Raw genomic sequence first — 26482 nt, forward strand, 5'->3', positions numbered from 1 at the left:
GCTGTGTCTGTGGTGTTGTGTAGGGTTGCTGGGGGGGATGTGTGTGCTGGGTGTGTGTTGTGTAGGGTTGCTCGGGGGGGGGCTGTGTGCCCTGTGGTGTGTTGTGTAGGGTTGCTGGGGGGGGGTGTGTGCCTGTGGTGTGTTGTGTAGGGTTGCTCGGGGGGGGCTGTGTGCCCTGTGGTGTGTTGTGTAGGGTTGCTGGGGGGGGCTGTGTGCCTTGTGGTGTGTTGTTGTAGGGTTACCCGAGGAGGGAGGGGGTGTGCCCTGTGGTGTGTTGTGGTAGGGTTGCTGGGGGGGGCTGTGTGCCCTGTGGTGTGTTGTGTAGGGTTGCTCGGGGGGGGGGGGCTGTGTGCCCTGTGGTGTGTTGTGTAGGGTTGCTGGGGGGGGGGCTGTGTGCCCTGTGGTGTGTTGTCGTAGGGTTGCTGGGGGGGGCTGTGTGCCCTGTGGTGTGTTGTGTAGGGTTGCTGGGGGGGGCTGTGTGCCCTGTGGTGTGTTGTGTAGGGTTGCTCGGGGGGGGCTGTGTGCCCTGTGGTGTGTTGTGTAGGGTTGCTCGGGGGGGGTGTGTGCCCTGTGGTGTGTTGTGTAGGGTTGCTCGGGGGGGGGCTGTGTGCCCTGTGGTGTGTTGTGTAGGGTTGCTCGGGGGGGGGCTGTGTGCCCTGTGGTGTGTTGTGTAGGGTTGCTCGGGGGGGGGGGCTGTGTGCCCTGTGGTGTGTTGTGTAGGGTTGCTCGGGGGGGGGCTGTGTGCCCTGTGGTGTGTTGTCGTAGGGTTGCGGGGGGGGGCTGTGTGCCCTGTGGTGTGTTGTGTAGGGTGCGGGGGGGGCTGTGTGCCTGTGGTGTGTTGTGTAGGGTTGCTCGGGGGGGGGCTGTGTGCCTGTGGTTGTTGTGTTAGGGTGCTGGGGGGGGGCTGTGTGCCTGTGGTGTGTTGTGTAGGGTTGCTCGGGGGGGGGGGCTGTGGTTGTTGGGGGTGTGTGTAGGGTTGCTCGGGGGGGGGGGCTGTGTGCCCTGTGGTGTGTTGTGTAGGGTTGCTGGGGGGGGGGCTGTGTGCCCTGTGGTGTGTTGTGTAGGGTTGCTGGGGGGGGCTGTGTGCCCTGTGGTGTGTTGTGTAGGGTTGCTGGGGGGGCTGTGTGCCCTGTGGTGTTGTGTGTAGGGTTGCTGGGGGGGGGCTGTGTGCCCTGTGGTGTGTGTGTAGGGTGCTAGGGGGGGGGCTGTGTGCCTGTGGTGTGTTGTGTAGGGTTGATAGGGGGGGCTGTGTGCCCATGTGGTGTGTGTAGGGTTGCTCAGGGGGGGGGGGGCTGTGTGCCGTGGTGTGTTGTTTAGGGTTACGGGGGGCTGTGTGCCTGGGTGTGTTGTGTAGGGTGTAGGGGGGGCTGTGTGCCCTGTGGTGTGTTGTTGTGTGGGTTGCTATCGGGGGGGGGCTGTGTGCCTGTGGTGTGTTGTGTAGGGATGATGGGGGGGGGATGTGTGCACTGTGGTGTGTGTGTAGGGTTGCTCGGGGGGCTGTGTGCCTGTGGTGTGTTGTGTAGGGTTGCTCGGGGGGGGGGTGTGCCTGTGGTGTGTTGTGTAGGGGCTGGGGGGGGGGCTGTGTGCCTGTGGTGTGTTGTGTAGGGTGCTAGGGGGGGGGCTGTGTGCTGTGGTGTGTTGTGTAGGGTTGATCGGGGGGGGCTGTGTGCCCTGTGGTGTGTTGTGTAGGGTTGATCGGGGGGCTGTGTGCCCTGTGGGTGTGTTTGGGTAAAGGGGGGGCTGTGTGCCTGTGGTGTGTTGTGTAGGGTTGCTCGGGGGGGGGCGGTGTGTGCCCTGTGGTGTGTTGTGTAGGGTGCTCGGGGGGGCTGTGTGCCTGTGGTGTGTGTGTAGGGTTGCGGGGGGGGGGCTGTGTGCCTGTGGTGTGTTGTGTAGGGGTTGGGGGGGGGCTGTGTGCCTGTGGTGTGTTGTGTAGGGTGCTCGGGGGGGGGGCTGTGTGCCCTGTGGTGTGTTGTGTAGGGTTGCTCGGGGGGGGGGGGGTGTGCCCTGTGGTGTGTTGTGTAGGGTTGCTCGGGGGGGGGCTGTGTGCCCTGTGGTGTGTTGTGTAGGGTTAACGGGGGGGGGGTGTGCCCTGTGGTGTGTTGTTGTAGGGTTACCCGAGGAGGGAGGGGGTGTGCCCTGTGGTGTGTTGTGGTAGGGTTGCTCGGGGGGGGTGTGCCCTGTGGTGTGTTGTGTAGGGTTGCTCGGGGGGGGGGGCTGTGTGCCCTGTGGTGTGTTGTGTAGGGTTGCTCGGGGGGGGGCTGTGTGCCCTGTGGTGTGTTGTGTAGGGTTGCTCGGGGGGGCTGTGTGGCCTGTGGTGTGTTGTGTAGGGTTGCTCGGGGGGGGCTGTGTGCCCTGTGGTGTGTTGTGTAGGGTTGCTGGGGGGGGCTGTGTGCCCTGTGGTGTGTTGTGTAGGGTTGCTGGGGGGGGCTGTGTGCCCTGTGGTGTGTTGTGTAGGGTTGCTGGGGGGGGCTGTGTGCCCTGTGGTGTGTTGTGTAGGGTTGCTCGGGGGGGGCTGTGTGCTCTGTGGTGTGTTGTGTAGGGTTGCTCGGGGGGGGCTGTGTGCCCTGTGGTGTGTTGTGTAGGGTTGCTGGGGGGGGCTGTGTGCCTTGTGGTGTGTTGTGTAGGGTTACCCGAGGAGGGAGGGGGTGTGCCCTGTGGTGTGTTGTGGTAGGGTTGCTGGGGGGGGGGCTGTGTGCCCTGTGGTGTGTTGTGTAGGGTTGCTCGGGGGGGGGGCTGTGTGCCCTGTGGTGTGTTGTGTAGGGTTGGGGGGGGGGGGGGGTGTGTGACCGGGGGGGTGTTGTGTAGGGTTGCTGGGGGGGGCGGCTGTGTGCCCTGTGGTGTGTGTAGGGTTGTGGGGGGGGCTGTGTGCCCTGTGGTGTGTTGTGTAGGGTTGAGGGGGGGGCTGTGTGCCCTGTGGTGTGTTGTGTAGGGTTGCTCGGGGGGGCTGTGCCCTGTGGTGTGTTGTGTAGGGTTACCGGGGGGGGCTGTGTGCCCTGTGGTGTGTTGTGTAGGGTTGCTGGGGGGGGGGCTGTGTGCCCTGTGGTGTGTTGTGTAGGGTTGGGGGGGGGGGGGCTGTGTGCCCTGTGGTGTGTTGTGTAGGGTTGCTGGGGGGGGGGCTGTGTGCCCTGTGGTGTGTTGTGTAGGGTTGCTGGGGGGGGGGCTGTGTGCCCTGTGGTGTGTTGTGTAGGGTTGCTCGGGGGGGGGCTGTGTGCCCTGTTGTGTGTTGTGTAGGGTTGCTGGGGGGGGTGTGTGCCCTGTGGTGTGTTGTGTAGGGTTGCGGGGGGGGGCTGTGTGCCCTGTGGTGTGTTGTGTAGGGTTGCTCGGGGGGGGTGTGCCCTGTGGTGTGTTGTGTAGGGTTGCTGGGGGGGGCTGTGTGCCCTGTGGTGTGTTGTGGTAGGGTTGCGGGGGGGGGCTGTGTGCCCTGTGGTGTGTTGTGTAGGGTTGCTGGGGGGGGGTGTGTGCACTGTGGTGTGTTGTGTAGGGTTGCTCGGGGGGGGGGCTGTGTGCCCTGTGGTGTGTTGTGTAGGGTTGCTGGGGGGGGGTGTGTGCCCTGTGGTGTGTTGGTAGGGTTGGGGGGGGCTGTGTGCCCTGTGGTGTGTTGTGTAGGGTTGCTGGGGGGGGCTGTGTGCCCTGTGGTGTGTTGTGTAGGGTTGCTCGGGGGGGGGCTGTGTGCCCTGTGGTGTGTTGTGTAGGGTTACCGGGGGGGTTGTGTGCCCTGTGGTGTGTTGTGTAGGGTTGCTGGGGGGGGGCTGTGTGCCCTGTGGTGTGTTGTGTAGGGTTGCTGGGGGGGGCTGTGTGCCCTGTGGTGTGTTGTGTAGGGTTGCGGGGGGGGGCTGTGTGCCCTGTGGTGTGTTGTGTAGGGTTGCGGGGGGGGGCTGTGTGCACTGTGGTGTGTTGTGTAGGGTTGCTCGGGGGGGGGCTGTGTGCCCTGTGGTGTGTTGTGTAGGGTTGCTCGGGGGGGGGCTGTGTGCCCTGTGGTGTGTTGTGTAGGGTCGCTCGGGGGGGGCTGTGTGCCCTGTGGTGTGTTGTGTAGGGTTACTGGGGGGGGGTGTGCCCTGTGGTGTGTTGTTGTAGGGTTACCCGAGGAGGGAGGGGGTGTGCCCTGTGGTGTGTTGTGTAGGGTTGCTCGGGGGGGCTGTGTGCCCTGTGGTGTGTTGTGTAGGGTTGCGGGGGGGGGGGCTGTGTGCCCTGTGGTGTGTTGTGTAGGGTTGCTCGGGGGGGGCTGTGTGCCCTGTGGTGTGTTGTGTAGGGTTGCTCGGGGGGGCTGTGTGCCCTGTGGTGTGTTGTGTAGGGTTGCGCGGGGGGGGCTGTGTGCCCTGTGGTGTGTTGTGTAGGGTTGCTGGGGGGGGCTGTGTGCCCTGTGGTGTGTTGTGTAGGGTTGCTGGGGGGGGCTGTGTGCCCTGTGGTGTGTTGTGTAGGGTTGCTAGGGGGGGGCTGTGTGCTCTGTGGTGTGTTGTGTAGGGTTGCTCGGGGGGGGCTGTGTGCCCTGTGGTGTGTTGTGTAGGGTTGCTGGGGGGGGCTGTGTGCCTTGTGGTGTGTTGTTGTAGGGTTACCCGAGGAGGGAGGGGGTGTGCCCTGTGGTGTGTTGTGGTAGGGTTGCTGGGGGGGGGGCTGTGTGCCCTGTGGTGTGTTGTGTAGGGTTGCTCGGGGGGGCTGTGTGCCCTGTGGTGTGTTGTGGTAGGGTTGCTCGGGGGGGGGGGGCTGTGTGCCCTGTGGTGTGTTGTGTAGGGTGGCGGGGGGGGGCTGTGTGCCCGGGGGTGTGTTGTGTAGGGTTGCTGGGGGGGGCTGTGTGCCCTGTGGTGTGTTGTGTAGGGTTGCGGGGGGGGCTGTGTGCCTGTGGTGTGTTGTGTAGGGTTGCTGGGGGGGGCTGTGTGCCCTGTGGTGTGTTGTGTAGGGTTACCGGGGGGGCTGTGTGCCCTGTGGTGTGTTGTGTAGGGTTGCTCGGGGGGGGGGCTGTGTGCCTGTGGTGTGTTGGTAGGGTTGCTGGGGGGGGCTGTGTGCCTGTGGTGTGTTGTGTAGGGTTGCTCGGGGGGGGCTGTGGCCCTGTGGTGTGTTGTGTAGGGTTGCTGGGGGGGGCTGTGTGCCCTGTGGTGTGTTGTGTAGGGTTGCTGGGGGGGGCTGTGTGCCCTGTGGTGTGTGTAGGGTTGCTGGGGGGGCTGTGTGCCTGTGGTGTGTTGTGTAGGGTTGCTCGGGGGGGCTGTGTGACTGTGGTGTGTTGTGTAGGGTGCTGGGGGGGCTGTGTGCCCTGTGGTGTGTTGTGTAGGGTTGCGGGGGGGGGGGTGTGTCCGGTGGTGTGTTGTGTAGGGTTGTGGGGGGGGGGGGCTGTGTGCCATGTGGTGTGTTGTGTAGGGTTGCTGGGGGGGGGCTGTGTGCCCTGTGGTGTGTTGTGTAGGGTTGCGGGGGGGGCTGGTGCCCGGTGGTGTGTTGTGTAGGGTTGGGGGGGGGGCTGTGTGACTGTGGTGTGTTGTGTAGGGTTGCTGGGGGGGGGGGTGTGTGCCCTGTGGGGTGTTGTGTAGGGTTGCTCGGGGGGGCTGTGTGCCTGTGGTGTGTTGTGTAGGGTTGTGGGGGGGGCTGTGTGCCCTGTGGTGTGTTGTGTAGGGTTGCTCGGGGGGGGGGCTGTGTGCCCTGTGGTGTGTTGTGTAGGGTTGCTCGGGGGGGGGGCTGTGTGCCATGTGGTGTGTTGTGTAGGGTTGCTCGGGGGGGGGCTGTGTGCCCTGTGGTGTGTTGTGTAGGGTTGCTGGGGGGGGCTGTGTGCCCTGTGGTGTGTTGTGTAGGGTTGCGGGGGGGGGGCTGTGTGCCCTGTGGTGTGTTGTGTAGGGTTGCTCGGGGGGGGGGCTGTGTGCCCTGTGGTGTGTTGTGTAGGGTTGCTGGGGGGGCTGTGTGCCCTGTGATGTGTTGTGGTAGGGTTGCGGGGGGGGGGCTGTGTGCCCTGTGGTGTGTGTGTAGGGTTGCTGGGGGGGGTGTGTGCCTGTGGTGTGTGTGTAGGGTTGCTGGGGGGGGGGCTGTGTGCTGTGGTGTGTGTGTAGGGTTGCGGGGGGGGGCTGTGTGTGGTGTGTTGTGTAGGGTTGCTGGGGGGGCTGTGTGCCTGTGGTGTGTGTGTAGGGTTGCTGGGGGGGGGGGGCTGTGTGCCCTGTGGGGTGTTGTGTAGGGTTACGGGGGGGTGTGTGCCTGTGGTGTGTTGTGTAGGGTTGCTGGGGGGGGCTGTGTGCTGTGGTGTGTTGTGTAGGGTTGCTAGGGGGGGGGGCTGTGTGCCCTGTGGTGTGTTGTGTAGGGTTGCTCGGGGGGGGGGCTGTGTGCCCTGTGGTGTGTTGTGTAGGGTTGCTGGGGGGGGCTGTGTGTGTGGTGTGTTGTGTAGGGTTGCTCGGGGGGGGGGGCTGTGTGCCCTGTGGTGTGTTGTGTAGGGTTGCTCGGGGGGCTGTGTGCCCTGTGGTGTGTTGTGTAGGGTTGCTGGGGGGGGCTGTGTGCCCTGTGGTGTGTTGTGGTAGGGTTGCTGGGGGGGGCTGTGTGCCCTGTGGTGTGTTGTGTAGGGTTGCTGGGGGGGGGTTGTGTGCCCTGTGGTGTGTTGTGTAGGGTTGCTCGGGGGGGGGGGGTGTGTGCCCATGTGGTGTGGGTAGGGTTGCTGGGGGGGGGGGGTGTGTTGTAGGGTGCTCGGGGGGGGCCTGTGTGCCCTGTGGTGTGTTGTGTAGGGTTGCTGGGGGGGGCTGTGTGACCTGTGGTGTGTTGTGTAGGTTGCTCGGGGGGGGGCTGTGTGCCCTGTGGTGTGTTGTGTAGGGTTGCTCGGGGGGGGGGCTGTGTGCCCTGTGGTGTGTTGTGTAGGGTTGCTCGGGGGGGGCGTGTGCCCTGTGGTGTGTTGTGTAGGGTTGCGGGGGGGGCTGTGTGCCCTGTGGTGTGTTGTGTAGGGTTGCTCGGGGGGGGGCTGTGTGCCCTGTGGTGTGTTGTGTAGGGTGCTGGGGGGGGCTGTGTGCCTGTGGTGTGTTGTGTAGGGTGCGGGGGGGGGGGTGTGTGCCTGTGGTGTGTTGTGTAGGGTTGCTGGGGGGCTGTGTGCCCTGTGGTGTGTTGTGTAGGGTTGCTGGGGGGGGGCTGTGTGCCCTGTGGTGTGTGTGTAGGGTTGCTGGGGGGGGCTGTGTGCCCTGTGGTGTGTTGTGTAGGGTTGCTCGGGGGGGCTGTGTGCTGGGGGTGTGTAGGGTTGCTGGGGGGGGCTGTGTGCCTGTGGTGTGTGTGTAGGGTTGGGGGGGGGCTGTGTGCCTGTGGTGTGTTGTGTAGGGTTGATGGGGGGGGCTGTGTGCCTGTGGTGTGTGTGTAGGGTTGCTCGGGGGGGGGCTGTGTGCCTGTGGTGTGTGTGTAGGGTTGCTGGGGGGGGGCTGTGTGCCTGTGGTGTGTGTGTAGGGTTGCTGGGGGGGGGCTGTGTGCCTGTGGTGTGTTGTGTAGGGTTGCTGGGGGGGGCTGTGTGCTGTGGTGTGTGTGTAGGGTTGCTGGGGGGGGCTGTGTGCCCTGTGGTGTGTTGTGTAGGGTGTGTGGGGGGGGCTGTGTGCCTGTGGTGTGTTGTGTAGGGTTGCTGGGGGGGGGCTGTGTGCCCTGTGGTGTGTTGTGTAGGGTTGCTGGGGGGGGCTGTGTGCCCTGTGGTGTGTTGTGTAGGGTTGCTCGGGGGGGGGGGCTGTGTGCCCTGTGGTGTGTTGTGTAGGGTTGCTGGGGGGGGGGCTGTGTGCCCTGTGGTGTGTTGTGTAGGGTTGCTGGGGGGGGGCTGTGTGCCCTGTGGTGTGTTGTGTAGGGTTGCTGGGGGGGGCTGTGTGCCCTGTGGTGTGTTGTGTAGGGTTGCTGGGGGGGGCTGTGTGCCCTGTGGTGTGTTGTGTAGGGTTGCTGGGGGGGGTGTGTGCCCTGTGGTGTGTTGTGTAGGGTTGCTGGGGGGGGCTGTGTGCCCTGTGGTGTGTGTGTAGGGTTGGGGGGGGGCTGTGTGCCCTGTGGTGTGTTGTGTAGGGTTGCGGGGGGGGGGCTGTGTGCCCTGTGGTGTGTTGTGTAGGGTTGCGGGGGGGGGGCTGTGTGCCCTGTGGTGTGTTGTGTAGGGTTGCTGGGGGGGGCTGTGTGCCCTGTGGTGTGTTGTGTAGGGTTGCTGGGGGGGGCTGTGTGCCCTGTGGTGTGTTGTGTAGGGTTGCTGGGGGGGGGGCTGTGTGCCCTGTGGTGTGTTGTGTAGGGTTGCTGGGGGGGGCTGTGTGCCCTGTGGTGTGTTGTGTAGGGTTGCTGGGGGGGGGCGGTGTGCCTGTGGTGTGTTGGTAGGGTGCTGGGGGGGGCTGTGTGCCTGTGGGTGTTGTGTAGGGTTGCTGGGGGGGGGGCTGTGTGCCATGTGGTGTGTTGTGTAGGGTTGCTGGGGGGGGCTGTGTGCCCTGTGGTGTGTTGTGTAGGGTTGATGGGGGGGGGCTGTGTGCCCTGTGGTGTGTTGTGTAGGGGTGCTGGGGGGGCTGTGTGCCTGTGGTGTGTTGTGTAGGGTTGGGGGGGGCTGTGTGCCTGTGGGTGTTGTGTAGGGTTGCTCGGGGGGGGGCTGTGTGCCTGTGGTGTGTTGTGTAGGGTTGCTGGGGGGGGCTGTGTGCACTGTGGTGTGTGTGTAGGGTTGCTGGGGGGGGGCTGTGTGCCCTGTGGTGTTGGTGTTAGGGTTGCTGGGGGGGGCTGTGTGCCTGTGGTGTGTTGTGTAGGGTTGCTGGGGGGGGCTGTGTGCCCTGTGGTGTGTTGTGTAGGGTTGCTGGGGGGGGCTGTGTGCCCTGTGGTGTGTTGTGTAGGGTTGCTGGGGGGGGGCTGTGTGCCCTGTGGTGTGTTGTGTAGGGTTGCTGGGGGGGGCTGTGTGCCCTGTGGTGTGTTGTGTAGGGTTGCTCGGGGGGGGGGCTGTGTGCCCTGTGGTGTGTTGTGTAGGGTTGCGGGGGGGGGCTGTGTGCCCTGTGGTGTGTTGTGTAGGGTTGCTGGGGGGGGGCTGTGTGCCCTGTGGTGTGTTGTGTAGGGTTGCTGGGGGGGGCTGTGTGCCCTGTGGTGTGTTGTGTAGGGTTGCTGGGGGGGGCTGTGTGCCTGTGGTGTGTTGTGTAGGGTTGCTGGGGGGGGCTGTGTGCCCTGTGGTGTGTTGTGTAGGGTTGCTGGGGGGGGCTGTGTGCCCTGTGGTGTGTTGTGTAGGGTTGCTGGGGGGGGGCTGTGTGCCCTGTGGTGTGTTGTGTAGGGTTGCTCGGGGGGGGGCTGTGTGCCCCTGTGGTGTGTGTGTAGGGTTGATGGGGGGGGGCGGTGTGCCCTGTGGTGTGTTGTGTAGGGTTGCCGGGGGGGGGCTGTGTGCCCTGTGGTGTGTTGTGTAGGGTTGCTGGGGGGGGCTGGTGCCCTGTGTGTGTTGTGTAGGGTTTGCTGGGGGGGGCTGTGTGCCTGTGGTGTGTTGTGTAGGGTTGCTGGGGGGGGCTGTGGGCCCTGTGGTGTGTTGTGTAGGGTTGCTGGGGGGGGCTGTGTGCCCTGTGGTGTGTTGTGTAGGGTTGCTGGGGGGGGCTGTGTGCCCTGTGGTGTGTTGTGTAGGGTTGCTGGGGGGGGCTGTGTGCCCTGTGGTGTGTTGTGTAGGGTTGCTGGGGGGGGCTGTGTGCCCTGTGGTGTGTTGTGTAGGGTTGCTGGGGGGGGCTGTGTGCCCTGTGGTGTGTTGTGTAGGGTTGCTGGGGGGGGCTGTGTGCCCTGTGGTGTGTTGTGTAGGGTTGCTGGGGGGGGCTGTGTGCCCTGTGGTGTGTTGTGTAGGGTTGCTGGGGGGGGCTGTGTGCCCTGTGGTGTGTTGTGTAGGGTTGCTGGGGGGGGCTGTGTGCCCTGTGGTGTGTTGTGTAGGGTTGCTGCGGGGGGCTGTGTGCCCTGTGGTGTGTTGTGTAGGGTTGCTCGGGGGGGGGCTGTGTGCCCTGTGGTGTGTTGTGTAGGGTTGCTGGGGGGGGCTGTGTTCCCTGTGGTGTGTTGTGTAGGGTTGCTGGGGGGGGCTGTGTGCCCTGTGGTGTGTTGTGTAGGGTTGAGGGGGGGGCTGTGTGCCCTGTGGTGTGTTGTGTAGGGTTGCTGGGGGGGGACTGTGTGCCCTGTGGTGTGTTGTGTAGGGTTGCTCGGGGGGGGGCTGTGTGCCCGGTGGTGTGTTGTGTAGGGTTGCTCGGGGGGGGGCGTGTGCCCTGTGGTGTGTTGTGTAGGGTTGCTGGGGGGGGCTGTGTGCCCTGTGGTGTGTTGTGTAGGGTTGCTGGGGGGGGGCTGTGTGCCCTGTGGTGTGTTGTGTAGGGTTGCTGGGGGGGGCTGTGTGCCCTGTGGTGTGTTGTGTAGGGTTGCTGGGGGGGGCTGTGTGCCCTGTGGTGTGTTGTGTAGGGTTGCTGGGGGGGCTGTGTGCCCTGTGGTGTTGTGTAGGGTTGCTGGGGGGGGCTGTGTGCCCTGTGGTGTGTTGTGTAGGGTTGCTCGGGGGGGGCTGTGTGCCCTGTGGTGTGTTGTGTAGGGTTACCGGGGGGGGCTGTGTGCCCTGTGGTGTGTTGTGTAGGGTTGCTCGGGGGGGGGCTGTGTGCCCTGTGGTGTGTTGTGTAGGGTTACCGGGGGGGCTGCTGCTCTTTAACATGCATTTGAAGCGGCTCAGGGCGGCATGCTGGAAACGCGAGAGGCTCTCTGCGTCCTCTGGGCCGATAGCAAGACAAGGGGGCCGGGCAGGGCAGGCTGGCGCCCCCCCCGGCCCAGCGCACCCCGCAGGGGCACTGTGCCCCCTCCTCCGCCCCCCGGCCGCGCATGCTCCGGGGAGCGTCCAGCCGCCAGGCGATTTAAAAGGCGGCGGGGCGCGGAGCCGAGCGGGGCAGCTGCCGAGGAGCCGGGCGGAGCCGGCCGAGCCCCCTGCCCCTCTCCAAGGTAGGGCGGGCGGGCGCGCGTGTGGGCACCCGGGGCCGTCAGCGGGCGCGGCTCAGACGCTCCCGGGAAGCCGGGGCTGCCCCCCCGGGGAGAGGGGCCCGAGAGTCCCGGCAAAGGGCGAGCGGGGCGCGAGTGGCCGGGAGCAGGGGCGCAGCCTGCGGGGCGAGCGCAGGGTCCGGGGCCGGGCTGCTCCAGCCCGTGCCCGCGGCTCCCGGGGGCGGGGTCGGTCCCGCGGGGGGCAGGGGGGACCCGGCGGCTGCTCCGGGGGAACTCGGGCTGCCCCCCACGGGCGGGGGCTGCCCCCCACGGGCGGGGGCTGCTGTCTCGCACCTCATCCCTGGGGAGGGCGGCGGTATTTGGGGGGGCATCCGCTGCCCTCCGCTTTATGCTCTGGCTTCCCCTGGGGGACAATCGGTTCTCCCCTGGGGCTGCCCGAGGACACACGCTGCCTTTAGCTGGCTTTTTTTTTTTACAAATAAATGTCACTCCTTGTCTTACTGGGCAATGAGACGACTTCGTCCCTGGATCTCGCGTGTTTCTTGTCACCTTTCAGTGCTTTCCTTTCCCCAGCTTCGTGTTGCGCTGTGGCTACTTAGTTAAAAAACAAACCAGGAATTTGAACTATGTGCAACAACCGTGGGGTTGCTGAAGTTTGTCAGTCGTCTAAAATGACTGTAAATATAGATACATATATATTCCGTTTTGACATACTCCAGCCTTTCCCTCTCCTGCATAGGGCAAACAACATGCTTTTAACACACTCCTCATCTGTCAAGGGGGAGAGAGAGACCACAGAAACTGGCTCCTTCCTGAGGAGGGAAGAGATTTTGAGGGCTAGCGCTCTTCCTGTAGCTGTAGATACGTCTCTTGAGGTATTTGACAAGGCAGTCTGATGTGGTGCCTTTTTAAGTAACATTAATAATAACAATGAGGCTATTGGAGACAGGGAGCTTTTAATATAAAAATATAGAAGTAGCTTTTATCAGCAGGAATGGAAGGTGTAAAAGTGCAAGGCATAGGTGAGAATGTCACTTCAGGTAGAGCTGATAAGCAACCTGTGTGTGTGTGTCCTCCTGACCCAGTTTTGTTCTTTGTGGGTTTTGTGCATTACTTTTCTGGCTGCTTTTGAGCAGTCCAGAAGTTGCTACATATGTTAGTTTGAAACCCTAGAGGGAAGGGGAAAAAGTCTAGGAGAAGAGAGATGAATCTGGACTTTCCAGAATCCTGGGAATCTTGCAGGGACAAACCAGCTAATACTGTAATTAACCTAAAAAGAAAAGGAGTACTTGTGGCACCTTAGAGACAAACAAATTTATTAGAGCATAAGCTTTCGTGAGCTACAGCTCACTTCATCAGATGCATCCGATGAAGTGAGCTGTAGCTCACGAAAGCTTATGCTCTAATAAATTTGTTAGTCTCTAAGGTGCCACAAGTACTGCTTTTCTTTTTGCGAATACAGACTAACACGGCTGCTACTCTGAAACCTGTAATTAACCTGAATCAAAGAAAACAAGCATGTCACAAAACTAGTAATGTTGGTAGTACTTGAGTTCTTGATGGCCACGCTGCTTTAACTGAGTAAGGTACCAATTCATGTTTCCCTATGTGTAGGGCCCTCCTAAATTCATAGCCATGAAATATGCATCACGAACCATGAAATCTGGTCTTTTAGGTGCTTTTACCCTATACTATAGAGATTTCACGGGAAGACCAGTATTTTTCAAAGTGGGGGTCCAGCCCAAAAGGGAGTTGCAGAAGAATCACAAGATTATTTCAGGGGGGTCATGGTATTGCCACCCTTTCTTCTGCGCTGCCTTCAGAGCTTGATGGCTGGAGAGCAGCGACTGTTGGCCGGACACCCAGCTCTGAAGGTGGTGCCCCGCCAGCAGCAGTGCAGAAGTAAGGGTGGCAATACTATACCGTGCCATCCTTACTTCTGCACTGCTGCTGCTGGCGGCTCTGCCTTCAGAGCTGGGCTCCTGATCAGCAGCTGCTGCTCTCCGGCCGCCTAGCTCTGAAGGCAGCGTTGCCACCAGCAGCAGCTCAGAAGTAAGGGTAGTAGTACCACAACCCCCCCTACAATAATCTTGCTACCTCTCTTCCCCCCTTGCCCCAACTGCTTTTTGGGTCAGGGCCCCTACAATTACAATGACATGAAATTTCAGATTTAAATAGCTGAAATCATGAAATTTACTATTTTAAAAATCCCATGACCGTGAAATTGATCAAAATGGACTGTGAATTTGGTAGGACCCCGCCTATGTGTGACTGCTTTAAATCAAATAGAAAACCAATGTAAGGAATTAGGATTTTTGTGTTAGTGATAGGAAGCTTGATTTCAGTGCTTCTCCAAAGCCACTTGGTCTGCAAAACTGGACTGGAAATGTTTCAGGAACAACATTTCTACTCCCAGTCTGGAGCTGGAAGGTTCATGGATAATGAAAAGGAATAAACCAAACTCAAACAAGGTTCAGTTCAGGTATGGTTACAGTCTTAGATAAAGGTTCAGGAAGATGTGTATGTGACACTTGATCAAAACTTAACTGGGAGTTTTTTGGAGATTTTATTCAGAATCTATTTCTCCAAGTGCCTAAATGACATAGGTGCCTAAGTCACTTTCAAAAATGGGACTTGGGTTGCTGAGTCACTCAGATACTTCTGAAAATCTTACCTGCTAACTTCTGAACAGCTTCTAAGTTACCCACTGTACCTGCAGGCCTCTTTCTATCATAAAGGATCAATTCATGCCACCAGGTCCCTTCTCGCATCTTCCTGTTGTTCCTTGGTAGCTTTCCTACCCTTAAGGGAAGTGGTTCCTAGATACTTGCAGTGAAAGAGCCAGGGTTAGAAATCGGGGATTCCTAGCTCCTAGTCTTGTGCTGAGATTGCCCAGTTAGACTCTGGAACATATTGCCGTAAGATATCCTTGAGGCCAAGGACTTAAAAAGAGGATTTTAAAAAGGATTTGACATAATATGGCTAAGAAGAATATCCAGAGTTGTTAATAAATAACTTTATGAAAGAAAGAAATGAGAGCTCGGCAAGGGAGAGTTTGATGTATAAAACACCATGCTTCAGGGCATAAACCAACCTTTAAGTACCAGGAGAAAGGAGGAATTTTTCCCCTGTGGGGAGGGTTTCCCATAAGAATCTACTGCAGGGTTTATTCCTCCAAAGCAGCTGAAGCGGGCCAACGTTGTAGAAGGGATACTGGACTAGATGGACAGAGCTCTGATCTTGTCTGGCAATTCCCACAATGATATCTTGCTACATCTCTAAAGGGGTCTATTGTTTAAAACACAAGAGAGCGCTTGCTTGGGAAAAAACATTGAAACCTCTTGGGATGCATTATCGATACCATAAGGCCCAAACCCTATGGATTTGTGTTGGAGGTGTCCAGAGCTAGGGATTCTCCATACATAAATCTGAATAAGATAAAGATTCCTAACGAATCCTATTGATTCAGAAATACATAGAATTCTGTACAATACCTTCCAGACAAACACACAAGGAAACTCCATCAGCAAGATCTTCTAGAAGGAGGGGCGGGGGGGGGATGGCATTACTGCATTTGTGGTTGATGCTGGCAGCCAGAAAAACTCGCTACATAAATCATGAGGGAAGCACATATCACCAGACTCTGAGATAAAAATAAAATCTTCTATAAAATCTGGGGCTGTCTTATTTTTGAATGAGTAATTACAAAATACAGATGCTGAAAATAAACTCTTAATCATTTAATCTAAAAATGTACATCTGTTTGGAGCACTCAAAGGTTCAGTCTTCCCTTGGTTACACCTCTCCATCTCTCTGTTGAAGTTCACCGTGGGTGGAACCCAATATACTGTGCCAATTTCACGCAATCAACTACTAGAGTAACTGCCAGTGTTCTTGAAAGGAAAATCTGACATTGGAGTGCAGCTCTACGAAGTCGCACTCTGGAAATCTCATCCTGTTCGTAATTTGTAATGTTTTATTTTCTCAATATATGTTACTGGCAATTGCCAAACTGGATCAGACAACTTGTCCATGTAGCCCAGAATTCCATCTCTCACCATGGCTGGCACCAGATGCTTTCTAGAAAAGTGCAAAAAAACCCTCTTAATGGACAATGCAGAGTAACTTGTGTCTAGGAGCAAGTTCCTTCCAGCCAGTTAATTGCTGGCCCATTCCTTGAGCATGGGAATTCATACCCCTTACATTTGAATCCTAGCTTATGTAGCAAAGGATGTTCTTATTATTCATATACATGTCTAACCCACTTTTTGACTCTTGCTAAGCTCTTGGTTGGCCCCAATAATACTCAATGGCAGTGAGTTCTCCAGGTTAATTATTCATTGTTTAAAGTCTCTCCTTTTGATCGATTTTAAATCTGTTACCTTTCAGTTTCATTTTGTGTTTAAATTCTCAAACCATATAATTCTGGTGATCTCCAATGCTGCAGCGTCTGTTACTCCACACGGACTCTTCCTAGCCGTAGCCCAGTTCAGGACTCTGTTTGTTTGTAGCTCATGAAAGCTTACGTTCAAATAAATTTGTTAGTCTCTAAGGTGCCACAAGTACTCCTTTTCTTTTTGTTTGTAGTGTTTCTAAAAGCTGTTTTGACTAACACTTACAAAATCACAAGCCCCTCTTTGTCCCCTGCCAGGCTGTTTCATGTCTGTCTTTGCCACATATTTCTTTAGTGTAACTTCAATCATAATCAGATTTGTGGACAGCTCCAAAACTGGAGTGGGACAGAAGCAAAGTGAATGAGAAAGATAAGAGCAGAGCGGAGGAAACAATATAGGGGAAGATTGCTACTAATCAGTGTAAAGCCCTGGACCCTGGGAGAAGAAATAAGCAGTGCAGAAGTAAGATGGAGGAAGGGAAAGGAAATTTAAAAAGCGGCACTTGGCAGGTTTATTTTCATCGCTGCTGTCCCAGGGTCACTCTTTCGTATAACCAAACCCTGTAGTTTCTGCATGAAAAGGTCCAGGGCTGGGACTGGGAGACAAGGAGGGGAGGTGTCCCTGGGAGGATCTTTGCTTTAAGAATAGCAGAGAAGCTTGCAAACAGTTGAAGGCATCCATGAAATAATAGGTGTTGCACCAGGAAAATATTGCCTGGAAGTATGTGTGTGAATTTCACTTTAGGATATGCAAGCAAAATCTCCACAAGCATGGAACATCCAGAGGACAGGAAAAGAGCAAGACAAAGGCTCCTTGTCATGCGGCTTGTGTCTCACAATCAATCCCCACATACCTGTTTTAAGACTCAATGCAGCAAACTCTGACTTCCTTTAAATCACTGTATTGATTGTGCAGTATGGCATTACTCCCTGCGATAAGAGTGGCAGTGAGCGAGGTGCCTGTGTGTTTCACATCTAAGCCACCCAGGGGCTTGATTGTGAAATATAACTACATGGAATGCTAAAAAACTTCTTTGTTATTTTTGTGCTGCTCCTTGGAGGTCTCTAAACTTGTGGCCCTTTTTGTTTTCATCTCCTCAAATGTCAGTTCCTGGTTTAGTTTGAAAATATTTAATGTTTTTGCTAATCTGCATAAGAGAAAAAGCAGACCCTGTGAATATTGTCTGGCAAAATAAGAAATGTAATAGAGGCATGTAGCCCGAATGGCTTCTTTGTCTTGGTGGCAGAGGGAGGTTTGAACATATTCTGCAGTAAGCAGGCATAAACATTTTTCTCTTCCTCTAAATGTCCATATTGTGAAATCGCAGTCACCGGTCCAGTTCTCAAGACCTTGTTCCGTGTCTGTGTGGGGAAAGTACCTCTGCCTTGAAACGTCGCACTGAATTCCGGCTGTTTAGAGCCAGAATCCCAGGACTGCCAATCTCAAGAGTTAAAAAAATGGTCCCAAAGATCACAAGATTGTTTGGTGGTTTGTTTGTTTGTTTTTTAATACATGATTTAATCTGATGTTGGGTTCTTTTAATTTGCCTTTTGGTTTCTGAGCCTTTAGCTTACATATTCTTGTATGTGTTTGACTAGCATCTAACTATTTACATATCCTATTTGTATTGCTGTAAAACCTGGGAGCCGCAGTCACGGACCCAGGCCGTATTGCATTAGATGCTGTACAAACCCAGAACAAAAAAAAGACAGTCGCTGCCCCCGAGAACTTGCCATCTAAGTATAAGACGAGACAACAGATGAATACAGACAGACCAGTGGGGGAGGACAAGGAAACAACGAGCCCGTATTGGTCAGTGTAATCGGCACAACAGCAACCTAACTGTTGTCAAGTTTTTTGGTGGGCATCACAACCAAGGAGAGTTAAGGAGAGAGCGGTGCGGATGTTAAGGAGGAGCTGAGGGACAGCGTGGGAGGAAGCATGAAGATGCTTGTCTGAAAATTAGAGCACTCCCTTCCCATGAAACCTCTGGGCTAGTGTTTGAAATTCGCATGCTGGGTATAAAAGAGTAACTGAAATGATCAGTGGGCTGACAGGGTGGATTTTCACGAGGACTAGTTCACAGCTGTATACGTAGAGCTTTGGAGTTGGATGTACCTACCTACAAGAATGTAAAGGGAGTATGTAAGTGGAGGGGCACAGGACTCATACAGGGTATATAACTTGGACTAATGGGAAAGGGAAGGGGGAAACCTGGTGCTTGGTACTGAGGAGAGAACCTTCCCAGCTCTCACATCTATTAGACTGTCGAATAGTGCCTATGGAGTATGGTGACAACCTCAGTGCTTGAGACGCATCAAACCAGACTGGACAAAGCACGAGAGAATGTACTTTTGGGAACAGTCCTGCATTAGCCCCGGGGGGCGGGGGGGAGATAATGCAATAGGGCCTTTTTCATCTTTAATTTCTCTGAACACAGCCCACTCTTATTCCCCCTGATACTCCCATTCATCATTGTTCGCAAATGCCGTTCATAGCAGGGCATGAGTCTTGTAGGCGAGAGCAGCGAATTCTAGCTATCCCCCTCATCAGTTGAAACCAAGCTTGGGTACTGGTTTGCATATGTCCTCTTTCCTGGTCATCTTGGCTGCACAACTGCAGTGATAACCCTTGGCCAGGTACTTAATAACGGGCAGTGCCAGCACCGTAGTTCTGTGGCTGCAGTGGGCAGAATGGAAATGTCCAGCTCCTGCAATAATGGAAACTACTGCCCACGGTGACCTGATTGTGTGCTAGAGGTATCCCTGGGGAGTAATGCAGAAGTATCCATAACTCACCAGAGGTCTCCTTCCCCTTCATGCGTATCCACATTGAACTTTGCTCCAGTAAATACAGCAGGATGCTAAGATGCCTGCAGGAGGAGAAAACCCTGCCTTTTCAAAGAGAGCCATCAATGGAGAGCGCGTCACTGACATCCTGCTAACACAGCGTAGTTGTAAGAGAGCTCTCGCCTGTCTGCCATCTTCAGCAGATGCCCCCTGCATTAACGCAGCCCACTTTGTATCAGTGTGATGCTAACGTGTTAAGCGTGCGCAACATGAGACGAGCCCAAATTCTGGCTCAGGGCACTCCTGGACTAAGTGGCTGATCCTCCTTTCTCTGAACTATCACCCTGATAGGAACACAGCACTGGAAGGGACCGCCTGGGTCACTGAGTCCAATCCCCTGCTATGTCAAGCTACCTCGTCATGTATTCCCATTCATAAATGTATCAAGCTTCACTTTAAATAAGTAAGGCTGAGATTTTTACACAGGCATGTAAAAGGAGTTAGGTGCTCAATTCCCATTGGATGTCAGGGGCTTAAGCGAAATTCCAGCCTAAAGCCACTTCTTTAGAAAGGTGAAAATCTCCTTCCAGGTACGTAGAGCCAAGCAGCAGTCTCATGTGAATTCTTACTGCTGTCTATTAAATCCCTGGGAGATGGGAATTGATGATGGTTTGAAATCATTTAAAAAAAAAAAAGCCAAATTTTGAAATTTTGAAAAATCCTGTTCTTCCTCATCCCATTGCCCCCAAATTACCCACAAACATCTTCCAGGTTTGATTAAACTTGATATTTTGGTAAAAATCTTTGGTTTGTTTTTACAAAAGCTGGAGAATTTCAACCACCATGAAAATGTTTGTTTTGGTCATAAAGCCATTGTTTCATCAGAAGAGTGTTTTGATGGAAGATCTGTGACCTGCTGTATGGATGATGCCAGGACCACCACAATCTTAATTAATATAAGTGAAGGGATTGGTGCTATAAAGGTGGCTGTAAAACAGCTCTAACACCTTTTCGTGGCGGAGGAGGGTAAATCCCAGACATTTCAGGGAGAACTATGGTCCATTGCCCAGTCCACCTGCTTCTCACACACTCATGTTGGTCTGATAGGACTTATGGAAGCCTCCTGCTTCCAGCTGTCTTGAGGCTAGTCCTCAAATGGCAAGGTCTTTTGTCTGTTTCAAAGACACGATTTCATTTTGGCGACTGAAAACGGAGAGGGAGAAACCCACCAACCTGCCGGTGGAGGTCAAAGGGCATGCTGAAAGATATGTTCACATCAGGCTCCTTCAGCAGGAACACAAATAACTCGAATTGCAGACCAGAAAATTACCATGAAAAAATGTACTAACTATGATGTGATTACAAAAGAGTCTATTTGTTCTTTGTGCATCTGAGATTCAAAGTGCATCCTCCAAGGAAAAGCATGGCATCACACTCTTGAAACGTCAAGCACAAAGGGCTGTATAACTTTTTGAGCCCATTGTTTTACCCTCCCCTAGGATTTTCCTGGATGATTTTTGGATAGTTGTCATGCCCTCCCCACATTCCACAGCACCGCACCCCAGTGGTGGTCCCCTGTGTCTAGCAAAAGATAGATTTCCCCACTAAGTCCTCAAGACCATGCTCGCAAACAGCGCCTTCCCCACCTTGCAATGGAACTCCCTTTGGAGGGAGTGCTACTGGGATACTCTTGCTACTTCTGAATTGGCCAGCAGGGGTATTATTAAGGCTAACGAGTCATTCCCTTCTGCCACCACTCACAGGGTTTGAGCCTTTTGTCTCTGCTTCACTAATCCAGCCAGGATGTCTTGTATGTCAGTGCAGAACAGAGCCATTGGTCTGGCAATTAACTACATCAGGTGGAATATCTCAAGTACTGCAACTTTCTAGCATTGCAAATTCTCCCCAAGGCTGGTGCTGGGAGTTCAAGGCACGATGCTGGCTCAGCGGTGAGTTAAGTCTGAAGCATCTAGCCCCGGCCACTGTCAGAAGACAGGATAGATAGACCATTGGTCTGACTCAGTATGGCTGATCTTAAGCTCTTCAATCTCCGATTGTGCAGTATCCACCTTCCCGTCATAAACAAGAAGTTCAGCTCTCATTTCCTATTTTCCTAGCTCTGTTCGCAGGCAAGGTGGCCTTGAGACAAGATAACCGCTAACACCCCCACAGCTGTGATTACGGTCTTGGAGACTTTTTTTTCCCCTCGTCATCATAAATGAGCAAAGGAACGATAATGCGGATACCGCAGGAGCCAGGGATGACTTGCCAGTAGTGTAACTTCAATTCAGTGTGACTTCAGCACATATTGCTCAGCTGGGAAGAAGAGACTGAGTTTCGTTCCACCTGAACTAGTTTTCCTTCCTATTGTGTTTCCAATAATGGAAATTGGAAGGGCAGGCACTTTATAAGTTTCCTTCTTGTTTGTTCTCTTTCCTAACTCCTTTTTATGGCCAGTGCTGGCCTGTTCCCTCAAGCAATCTATGGAAGCATTATTTTTTGTAATGCAGAGGATCATGGTAAAAAGACCTGTCAAATCTCATATGTTTTCCCAGGAGGATCTGATTTACACTGGAATTCCCCCTGCACCCTGAAAGAGCTTTGGGGCTGTCTCGCCTTCTGTCAGGACATTAAGTTGCAGAGGGGTGTGCTTGGGGAAGCCCTTGTCCATGGACTCCTAAGTGGAGATTTGAGTGGTCCAGCTTCAGCCATCCCTAGTCCATAGGGTACATCTATCCAAGAAATTAAGTTATTTTGAGCCCTTTACTAGCTAGTGGGGAGTGGTGCAAAAATGGTCTGGTTTTTAAATGAATGTCTGGTTGGTGGCAACACTTCCTCTGACCTTGTGGATTTGGTATTGACCGTGTTGGTTGCTCTCAAGTTCTGTAATTGCAGGGGTGGGTTGTTTGGTTTTTTTTGCTGCCGTTCTCAGTCTCACATTTCTAAGCCTCTTACATTTTTCAGATTCTTGACACCATGGAGAGATGTTAAGCTGGCGAGTTACTGTCTGGGGAGGAGGGTCTGTGTGGAATCCCTGGATCATGTGCTGCTTTCTTTAAGTTGTTAGTCAGAATGTTTCTAATTGTGGAATGTAATGATGAGCTAGTTTCCTATCTGTGTCTGGATGTTTCAGGGTTGTGGTTTTTTTTGGTAATATCCTTTGTCTTTGGTGTGTGTGTGTGTGTGTGTGTGTATAATATCAGGGCTGACTTTTAACCTTCTTCCTCCACAAAAGTCCCCAACTGCTCTCTTTAGGACTGCTGGGAACCTACTCAAGAGAGTCTCTCAAATGTCCAGAACAAGAGGTTTGGGACACACTTGCTACGAATGGGCCAACAGGTGCAGCAATGAGCCAGGGGATCTATCCAGAGACTCTGCATGCTCCACGTGGCTCAGGCTCAAACTGACCCCTGAAAGCTGGTCACTACTGGAAATAAGGCCCATGGGCCTGGTTCACCATTGTGCTGCACCTTACAAAGTCACTTGCACTAGTTGAAAATGCTACCTAGTCAGAACTGGAGCACTTCACACCCACTTTGTGCCAGTGTAAATGGCTGTGCAAGGTGCTGGGAAAGGGCAAATTGAACCCTATCTGCCTTTCCTGGCACCCTCTGAATCTAGTTAAGAGTATCAATGTCAGGACTGAAAGAGTCTCTCCCACGTGTAGGAAGAAGGGCGGAGTGGGCTGTATTGGGGAACCTATTTCTTTCCATATGAATTAACCCCTTCCTACCAACAGCTGGGAATTTAGGGACATGGTGGATGCTGAGCATCTTTTGTTGTTGAAAATCTGGCCCTGGGTTACAAAAGCCCATGAGGTCACCCGGGAATGCACAGTGACCATGTGCTATTACACAGTGAATGAACGGGGGATAGTCCCATTCTGAACTCCTCCTGCTTGGCAGCGTGGGCCTGGCTCTAGTGTTGAGAGAGGCAAAGGTAGATCCTGAACTGGAGCCGCCTGAGGCATGACTACCCTACCCAATCGCTTCCAGAAAACCAGACAGACTTCTTTTGCAAATGAGCGGGCTCTGTGTGTGTGTGTGTGTGTGTGTGTGTGTGTAGGGTTGTCACATTTTCTATTTTATTATTCGTCCCTTTTGAGCGTTGCTGTTTCTGTTCCTAAATACAGAAAGGGGAGGAAGGGTGGGAGGGCAGATCCTGAGCCACCTGTTGGATTTCCACACTTGTGGAGGCCGCTGTCCTTTTTCACAGTGTCTGTGTCTTTCTCCTCACTCCCTACGCCCCAGCATTCAGTTCACAACCAGACCATTGTGATGCTGGATTAGAGCAGCTGGGTGGAGCCTTTCAGGCTCAAGCGTAACTTCAGTCCCTTTAAAAACCTTCAGAGTCTTTTTCATTTTTTTATCTTTTAAAGAGGACGGCAACACCAACAAGGGGATAATTTGATGGATTACGCTGTGGGGCTGAGAGGCTCTGCCTAATCCCCTTTGTGCGTCTGCTTGACCAGACGCGCAGCAGAAGCCCCGAGCCTCTGGCAGAGAAAAGGCAGATCAGCAGAATGTGTTTTACCCACTGACATATAAATACGGGGCCCTGGTCATGTGGGGCTCCTCGGATATAATCTGTGCCAGTTACCACGCCACAGAGGAGGGGAGGGAACCTGGCTGGAGCGTATTATTTTCTCCCAACTCTTCCAATTCAATTTACATTTTTATTCTTCTGCTAATAATAAAAACTAGAGCAGGGGAGGGAAAAGAGAGGGGCAAACTAGGTCAGATGTCATGGTGATGGGCACAGTCGGCGAACCAGAATAAAAAACAGAACCAAGTCTTCCCTGACTCCTGGAGGTGTTCGGATCCTGACTTCACAACATGGGCCCAACTCTTAAAATAAAGTCTGAGCAGGCATGGTGCAGTGGGACCCGCTTATAGAGGAGTTGGAGTGAAACTCTAGTTATTGAGCATCAATCACCGGCCCCGTCTTCCCATCTCAAAAAAAGATATTGCAGGACTGGAGGGGGCTCCCAGTAGGGTGATGAGAATCATAGAAATGTAGGGCTGGAAAGAACCTCGTGAGGTCAAGTCCTGCCCCCTGCACTGGGGCAGAACAAAGTAAACCTAGACCATTCCTGACAGGTGTTTGTCCAACCTGTTCTTAAAAACCTCCAGGGATGCGGATTCCACAACCTCCCTTGGAAATCTGTCCCACAGCTTAACTACCCTGAGAGTTTGAAAGCTTTTCCTAATATCTAACCTAACTCTTTCTTGATACAGATTAAGCCGATTGCTTCTTGTTTTATCTGCAGTGGACATGGAGAATAATTGATCCTGGTTCTCTTTATAACAGCCCATAACTATTGAAGACTGTTTTTCTCAAGACTAACACTGTCCAGTTTTTTTAACCTTTCCTCACTAGGCAGATTTTCTAAACCTTCAATCAGTTTTTGTTTCTGTCCTCTGGACTCTCTCCAATTTGTTCACCTCTTTCCTAAAGTGTGGCACCCAGAACTGGACACCGTACTCCAGCTGAGGCCAGTAGAGTGGGGAAGTTGCCTCCCGTGTCTTCCACACAGCATTCCTGTTCATACCCCTCAGAATGATATTCACCCTTTCAGCAACTGCATCGCATGCTTGACTCATATTCAATTTGTGATCCAGTAGTCAAGGGCTTGGAAAAACTCACCTATGAACAGAAGTGGGAAAGCTGGGGATTGCTCACCTTAGAAAGGAGATGAATAACAGGGAAGGTGATGATAAAAGTACCTAAAACAGTGACTGGGATAGAGAAGGTGGATCAGGAGCTCCTGTTCCCCCTCTCTTTTTGCTCATCTCCAACTATTAGAGATGGGGATGAGACCGATGTGGGAGGTCGATTATCTACTTCTGGTGGGGCTCTTACAGCTTCCTCTGAAGCAACTGGTGCTGGCCGCTGTCAGAGACAGGATCCTGGGCTAGATGGACCTTGGGTCTGATCCAGTCTGGTGATGTTTATGTTCCTGTGTTGAAGAAACAGCACTAGGGCCAGCCTCAGCTGTCCTGGGGAATAATGGGTTGTGTCTGAGACCCCCACAGGCGCTGGATGCAGATGACGAAGCAGAAATTGATTCTGGGCAAAGTTGTTCAGGGCTGGCTTGCAAGGCTGTAGGTGCAGCAGTCCCATTGCTGTTCCCTCAACACTGTCTTAAGATCCCTCTTATGGCCAAGTTCAACCCTGGTGTATCTCGGTCAGTGCATTTGGCCCCTCTTTGCTCTAGGGCTGATTTGGCCCTTTGAGTTGATTAATGTCTTCCCTCCCCCACAGGATCGAACTTCTTTTTGATGGAAATGGGTCTGAGCTACAAAGCTCCAGTCCAGCTCTGAGCTTCCCCAATGTATGAGAGTGCTGGGATTGGCATTTCTCTCTTGCACAGGAATGCCCAGCAAGTCACAGTCAGAGGCCCCGCTGTGTCTTGGCTCCTACCACTCTGCACTAACCGCTACACCACAATACCCCCTAATCCTGGGAGTACAAGCCTGGAGCACTGGCTCCTCATTCCTTGTCTTAATCACTCGATTAAGCCCTTCCATGGTGGGCTGCAACTGAGCCTTCCAAGCAGGTTTCAGAGTAGCAGCCGTGTTAGTCTGTATTCGCAAAAAGAAAAGGAGTACTTGTGGCACCTTAGAGACTAACAAATTTATTAGAGCATAAGCTTTCGTGAGCTACAGCTCACTTCCACCAAATGCATCCGATGAAGTGAGCTGTAGCTCACGAAAGCTTATGCTCTAATAAATTTGTTAGTCTCTAAGGTGCCACAAGTACTCCTTTTCTTTTTCCAAGCAGGAGATACCTTCCTCAGCTACTCGACAGACCTGAAGTGGGCTGACCTCTGCAGAGCACTGACCACAATGATCCTACCCAGCATCCACTGGGCTGCTGATGCCCTGCCCTCTCTGGAAGCGTAATGCACTCTCTGTAGTGTCCAGCATCTGCCCCTGGCCTCTGCTTCCCCTGGTGAGTCAGTGAGCTCCCCTCCTGGTCAGGCATGTGGTTCCTGTTTCAACAGGGACAGGGGAGCATGTCAGGTTTGAACTGGCCACTGCTTTTGCTGCAGTATCTTTCCTCTGGGTTGGAGAGGGTGAGGGACCGGGTAGCAGGACACTGGAGCTCAATGTGAGAGAACCTCCCTGCCTGGTGCTCCTCCTTTGTCAACCAAATAGAGGGAATGGGTGGCAGGGCCACAGGTCTGTGGAGCCTGGCAGGCTGCTGAACCCTCCGGCAGGGTGAGGGTTCAGAGAAAGAGCCCCACAGAATCTCTGCCATGGTACCACCAAAAAGCATGAAGCAGGGGAGAAACGCTGGGGTGAAGGGCAGGGGGATTGATCCACTCAGGGATACACTCGTCTCTGTATAACAGGCTAAGCGTAGACCATGCTGTTAGCCAGCTCAGCGTCCCCAGGCTGGGAAAGAGTCCTGAGCTAGTACTTCTTCAGAACAGTGAATTCTCTCTTCAGGGTGATAGACTGTTCTGTAAAATCACACAGTCTGATTACCCCCCTCTACCCCCTGCTCTCTAGCAAGGTAAAGTGGTTTGCCTGGAGAGTATGATAAAAGGAGTAGCCTGTCTGAGTCACACACAACCTCTGAGGCAGTGTTTCCTAGTGGCCTGAGCACTGGCGGGACTCGTTCTCTGCTGTAATCCCTGACTCTGCCACTGACCTGCTGGGTGACCGAGGGCAAGTCACCTCACTTCCCTGTTCTCAGTTTTCCCCTCCATTGAAATGGAGATGACGATGCTTGTCTCTAGAGCTAGTCAAACGATGAAGGGGGAAAAATGTGTTTCACAGGTTTTGAAAAGAACGGACTTGCTGAAGTCTTTTACCAAATATTTTCAGTCCTCTTGTCTCTCTTCTCCCCCCGCCCCCAGTCCTTCAACATACAATTGTAGGTTTTTTTCTTTCTCATATTTTTTTGCCACTGAAAAGGGGCTTAGAAAGAAGAGGCGATTGGGGGGTGGGGGGGAGAAAAAAAATTGTTGAAAAATCCCACTCTACTTGCCTCCTTTCCAAAGCACTCAGGTCTCTGAATAAAAAGCCCAACATAAACGCTCTATACTACTCTCACCCTCTCTATTGCTGACTCAGGGTGCGGCCTTGGCAAGTGGCCATGCTGAGCTGCGCCTTAGCATTTCTGTTGGTCAAACAGGGATAATTACTGATGGGCTACCTGAGGCCTTGTTTGTTTCTATGCCGTGCTTTTCAAAGACAACGGGAAGTAAAGTACGTAGGCAGAAGTATAAAACAAACTGAGCTGAGTCACCCATTCAATACACAAACGGCACCGGAATGAAACACACTCTGGTGTCTGGAATAAGTTCAGAACTCCTGATTTTTCTGCCCCTCCTCTGCATTTTTTGGCTTTTTCTGGATTCCTGAGTTCCTTCCAGGACCAATAGATCTCAGCCTCCTTCCTTGACTTGTTCCCTAACAAGCTAGCAACTTTCAC

General features: G+C 54.2%; 1 protein-coding gene across 5 annotated transcripts in view; it reads left to right on the plus strand.

Moving 5' to 3' along the window:
• The window catches only part of SLC45A3 (solute carrier family 45 member 3), a 56932-nt gene that overhangs the window by 6207 nt on the left and 24243 nt on the right, over positions 1-26482 (plus strand). For 2 of the 5 annotated variants that reach the window (XM_043500677.1, XM_043500678.1), the window contains exon 1: positions 10788-10857. The exons of 1 other annotated variant lie outside the window; for it this stretch is intronic. The gene's annotated coding sequence lies outside the window, so the exon portion shown is untranslated. Of the gene's footprint in view, positions 1-10736; positions 10858-26482 lie in introns of those variants that run through there. 2 more of the 5 variants (XM_038379700.2, XM_043500680.1) reach the window with 2 other exon arrangements.

This window comes from Dermochelys coriacea, chromosome 21, assembly GCF_009764565.3.
Source record: "Dermochelys coriacea isolate rDerCor1 chromosome 21, rDerCor1.pri.v4, whole genome shotgun sequence".
NCBI classification, from domain to species: Eukaryota; Metazoa; Chordata; order Testudines; family Dermochelyidae; genus Dermochelys; species Dermochelys coriacea.